The following is a 6,000-nucleotide window of genomic DNA, read 5'->3' as shown; positions in this document are numbered from 1 at the left end:
GAGAGAAAACATGAAGAAGGCGAGCGGAGAAAGAAACAGGGCTACTGGTGTAACACTAACTCTGGATGGAGGGATGGGAATGAGAGGCAAAACAAAAGATGGATTGAAGGACTGGTAGGGAATGGTGAAGGTCTTAGTGTCTCAGGCCTCAAGTATTATCCTCTCCTCTCTCCCTTCTTCTGTTTCTGCCTTTTAAGGAACTCCATAACTTCAAGTAGGTAATGAGTGCCTTGAAGCAGGCTGAGTAAATCAGACAGAACAACGAGAGAGAAAGAGAGAAAAGGGTGTGTGTGTGTGTGTGTGTGTGTGTGTGTGTGTGTGTGTGTGTGTGTGTGTGTGTGTGTGTGTGTGTGTGTGTGTGTGTGTGTGTGTGTGTGTGTGTGTGTGTGTGTGTGTGTGTTGAGAGACGGTGGGAGACAGTGGAAGGAAGAAGGAGATTAGAAGTGATAACAAATGAAGCGAGAGGCTGAGAGAGGAGCCGAGCTACATGGCGAGGCGTGATAAGATCATGCATTAAGTTAAAAGCATACTTTAATGAAACTCCACCAGGAGCTTAAGAGAGGGAGATGCAAAGATGGAATTCAAATAGGTTAGGAAAATATGTGTTCGTTGTGGATATTTCTGAGCTCCTGATTCTGTGTTTGACCCTAAATCCCCCTCTCACCATTCTTTACACTCATCACGCTTCCATATTTAAAGTCTGAGTAGCCGCAGATGGATTCCCGTCTTTCTTTACCCGTTCTTTTCAGAAGTGTACAGAGGGAAAAACGTAAAACAAAACTTCAGATTCTCAGTGGGAAGGTTGTGACTTCGAAGAAGCCTGGAGACGATTCGGGCGGGTTGCGACCTCAAATCAACAGTGATTTAGTCAACTTTCAACTTTGACCCTTACTTGAATTAAACGTGTCAGAGTAACTCTGCATGGTTCAGGTGAAGTGTTTGTTAGGCTGTCTTTTTAATTATTTATACAACTACATAAGTCATGTAAAAAGGCTTTACAGTATGCACAGCAGAATACATCTATTGAACAACTCCTCAGTTTGGACTCCAAAACAACCCGTTGGTGGGAGCAACAGAAGGAGGATCCCTCTTACAGTGCAAACAAAGATGCAGACATGTCATCATCATGTTGTATGTACTGCTGCCATTTTTTTTGAAGCCCTACAGAAGCCTTTGAGAAGAGAGGGTCCGAATGTTGTGCGCTGTCATCCCCATTCGCCAAAGTCTGTAATTCATCTCCAGTTCACTATAAGATACCCTATCACTGTCACCTATTGCCTCCCTCGCCTTGGCATTGAAAGTACATGACCAGGGTCGAAGCGGGTCAGGTGATGAAGGTCATGTGATGAAGGTAATTTTTGACAAAGTACATAGTCCAAGTGGGATGGCTGGATAGATCAAACCCTGGACGCTCACCCAGGATACCAGGGTTTAACCACACGAGATAGCAACATGGTTTTCTTTCAAAAAAAAGTTTTCCTTGCCCTTACCACATGATTTCTTTCCTAGAGCTTACCACATGGTTTTTCACACCTAGACAAGGCAAAAAGTGACAATGACACAGCATGCTGGAGTGGTGTATCAAATGCATGATACCGTGTTTGCCCCATTTGTATCATTCACCTGTCAAGAAATGCAAAATACGCCGAATTATTGTGGAGAGATCAGTGCGATGCTGCCAGACGAAGGCTCTGACAGCTGGATCTCTGACCTGCTTCGAGTGGCGATTTGATACAAATATCAGTGCTTCTGTCTTGATGTTTGTGGACTGGCACATCAACCTAGTTTGTTTCAACCAAAGGGATCCCTTTAAGCAGCTCTATTCAATGTTGTTAAATTAACAAAGGGTCAGATGACTGTGTGTAATGTTCAGGGCCTAGCAGACAATTATCATTCAACTCTGCTGTCGACTCAGCTCTACAGAGCACTGTAGTATTTTCATTGTTGTGTTTTTTTCTGGTTTATTCCTGGATGAAAAAAACTGATAATTCACTGATGAGACCAGTTATAGAGTCTGTAAAACCACAAAAGTTAACATAGACTTCTCTTCGATAACATTAGTTACGTGCATAATGTAGGCCTACGTAAGTGTATTAGAGTGATGTACATAGGGAGAACGGGTTGAGTTGAGCTTTTTACTTGAGGAATCTTTAAAATGAGACAATGACAGGAATGCCTCCAACTAAAATATGTACAAACATTTCAAAATGTGGCGTATTCCATGGAATAATCACTTTCGATTGAAAATAAACAGATTTCAAAATATGACTTTCCAAGCAAAAGTGGTCTCTTGCCTTAACTTGCCAAAAGGCAGAGGATATGTTGAGCCACATGGGAGTAAATCGTGGTGCTGTTTATGTGAAGTAAAACTGAAAATGTTCACCTCATATAATGCTGTATCAAAGCAAAAATAAATTCCATGGAGGTGTCTGCATTTGTGTAAATTGAAATAACTGGTATAGATGAAAAGGGAATGGATGGAAAAACTTTTCTTTTTTTTTTTTTTTAACTTAATTGTGCTCACCACTTATTGCATGGGCCTGTGTCCATCACGGTGAGTAAAATGGATGACTCAAAATGTTTGGTCACATGACCAATTTTGTCTATAGTTGCCAAGAAACAAGGAGTTGCTGAACTTCTCTAGAGGCTTAATGTTCTCCTTCTCCCTAATGTTACTCATGAAATATTGCCTATTTTAAGCCACACCATGATCTTTTCCGAAACATTACCTCAAGGTTTTTGGTGCCTAAATCTAAAGCATATTATTGAGACGCCAGTGGGCTGTGACCAAACGACAGTATTTGACTCCCAGTGGGTTTATCAACAGGTTGCATAAATCCACTGCTGACAACCTGGCCAGCCCCAAACAGCAGATAGAGACAAAAATTAGTGGCTAGCTGGTGAACATAGTGGCGCATTTAGCAGCTAAAGAACAGATGGCTAAAAGGAGAATGTAACATCACTCTAAATGAATGTTAATGTTGTTCTGTGTAACGCTACTGTTTTATTTGTTTTACAGTATAAACTTAAATATGATGCCATACGCTGCCCCCAAGTGACCATGCAGGTTCGAAGCTGCCTTGAAGCCCTTCATCTGAGCTTTGACACGACTATATACACATTCAAGAGAAAATAGGCATCATAATAAAATAGCTTTCTTGAAAACTTGGCTAAATGTAGCTGTGGTGGATACGAAACCACTATATTCAGAGCATCTCTGTGGTGATGTTCAATTTCCCACTTTTCTGTCACCCTTCCCTGTCAAAACTGACAAGAATCAATGAAATAGAAAACAAATAGTACCCAAGCTTCAAATATTAATCTCATGTGATATGAAGGAAAAAAAGAGAAATCCTATTCTTTACCCTGGTTGAAAGCCCCCTCTGTGTTTTTCTGTATTTTGCTTTCCCATTCGTTCATCTCTCTGTCCCTAAACCACAACAGTTGTGTGAAATCAGTCCCAGCTGTCAGCACTTTGATTTGATTGCAGAATGTGTCAATCAAGCCGGGCCACGTTGCGCAAAATCTAATTCTAGTCACTCATTGTTTTAGCTCCCACTGAGGTCTTTGGCGAGGAATTAACTTTGACTGTCACACAGATCCAAGGTACCCAGGACGAAACTGACCAGCGCATCTGATCTTTGTTCTATGTACCAAGCAAAACCGAACATGAAAGCACGAATTTATTGAAAACAACTTGTTCTGGATTCCTTTGAATATTCTTGCTCCTGGCAGTAAATACTTGCATGGCAGGTTTGCATGGCAGCAAAGAGATTATTCTTTCCTTCTTTTTTTTTTTTTTTTTGTACTTTCAGAAAGTAGTAATTTTCTGGATTCAACTTGCCAGCACTGAGAGCAACAAGGACTCAGCCGGATGGTTTTTCAGGTTTGAGATAAAGAGTTCAGATTTCAAACATGGCGTCACAAACGGCATGTGAATCAAAAACTGCTAATTCGTCCATCTGGTCAGGACTCCCTCGCCCTCCCTAAATGGTTCTTACTTTCTCATCCTGTCCATTTACTCCCAGGCAGACACAAGCATGCTTGTCTGAAGTTTGTTTTGATCCGGTCTTGCTTTAATGGTGGAAGACCACAAAGAAATTAAAGAAAAGAAAACTCAGACAGCATGACGGAATGAAGAAATAGCATCACATTACTATGTTTTTTTTTCTTCATTTTTAAAGAACCGTAAACAGATATGCCCTGTGTACTTTCCAGGCCTGGAACAGGAAAATATTTGGTTCTGCCTTTTGAAATAGTGCACACTTGGGGAGATTGAAAAAAAGATGATCCAAAGGTTTATCAGAATTTTGAAAAGCAAAAGAGCAAGATGTGAATGAGTGTCTGAGGAAATATGTGTTGTGTCAATGCAGGTATAAGACACTGTTTTTGCACATTGCATGGTTGCGAATTGGGTCAAATTTGGGGACAAATCCATCCAAAGTAAAGTTTTTAGTGTACAGGTTAATGGAAAAATTTATATAAATAACAAGACCCACAATATTCTGTATTGTGTTTTGCCTGCAAAACTTGAGTACTTGAATCCCCCAGTCCCAAAGCTCCTTGGTACCGAAGACTCATCTCATCAATAGACTGTATATAAAAGCGGATGTAAAATGATGCCAGAAGTGCCTTAAACTGCTATGCCACAGCTAGGGATTGGCTCCAAAAAGCCTCTGGCACCATGGACTCCCATTCAACTTCTCTCATGAAATACATATTTCCACGTCATAATGGTGTCATTTGCTGGTCAATCTGAAAATAATCCCATCAATAATAAATTAAGACCTCAAAAAGCAGCATGTTTGGGGGGGCACGTCTGTTTAATTGCTATAGATGCAGTCAGGTCGGTAGGAGAGGTGTAGTTTGCTCAGATTCCCAAACAGATAGACTCAGACCCACCGCTCGCTCCTCCCAAACTCATCCAAATACTGTCACTACTGGCTCCAAAACTGCTCTGAACTAGCGGGATGGAGACAGCCAAAACTCCAGAAACCAATGTGTTGCCGACTGGTCTCGTCTCAATACTTTGCTTAAAAGGACTTAAATTAATTCAAATAATTAACGCTGTCGTTTTCAGTAAATTTTACTCACAGAAGTCAATAGCTGTTTTGGGTGGACTATTTTTGTTTGATTTTAATATGCCTTTGGTGCTCTCATCAATAATGAAGGTTACTCAGTGCAGCGATGAAGATGTGTTTTTAATAGTTTTTGTACTATAGAGGTCAATGAAACAGGAATAAGCTTCGTGAAGCTTTGGCTACACATTTGCAGTCTTTTCAGGAGATTTGTTGACATTAAAAGAAAAGATTATCTCTACAGTTATTTTTAAGGTTAGGGCAAGGTTGAGGCCTGAAGTTGTTAGGGTAGATTTGCAGAGCATGAATGTAATGTCGGCTTCAAAGTGACAAAACCTAGTGTGTGACTGTGTGTGAGGGAGTCTGTAGTCCTTCCATAATCTCCTGTCTTTGCATGTCACGCAGACAGTTTAAAAGCTTTCTATTTACCTTTCGCACCATTCTCCAGTTTTCAGGTCACAGAATAGAAGTGTGTGTGTGTGTGTGTGTGTGTGTGTGTATTTGTGCATGTGCATTTGTGTGCGTATGTGCATGTGCGTGCGCTTGTGAGAGAAAGAGCAAGACAGAGCACTGTGAGTCCTCCTTGTGTGGGTGGACAGCTGGTCCAAAACAGGCGTTTTAGTCTCTAACAAACCGTGACACGTCAAACATGTAACGTCGACCGCGACATAGCAGCATGTAAAACGCCTCATTGACTTCCACCCAACACCTCGGGGGAAAGAAAAGAGATTTTTTTTTATTTTTTTGCTCAAACACCAACGCAGCTATTAATCATAAGTGAATTTTTACGAGGGATGAGGCGGAATATGATTGTCAGAAAATAAGCAAAACAAATACACAGAGGGAAGTTCCTGGCTGAAAGTTACTAGATCACCCCAGGATATCTCTGGGAACGAAGGTGCTGAATATACCCCGTGTTGGG

The sequence above is a fragment of the Brachyistius frenatus genome, unplaced genomic scaffold (genome assembly GCF_029030835.1).
Source record: "Brachyistius frenatus isolate BFR_SWC_R1_liver_20210118 unplaced genomic scaffold, ASM2903083v1 Contig_17, whole genome shotgun sequence".
NCBI lineage: Eukaryota > Metazoa > Chordata > Actinopteri > Embiotocidae > Brachyistius > Brachyistius frenatus.
The sequence above is the reverse complement of the archived record's forward strand: the minus strand, read 5'-3'. Positions refer to the sequence as shown.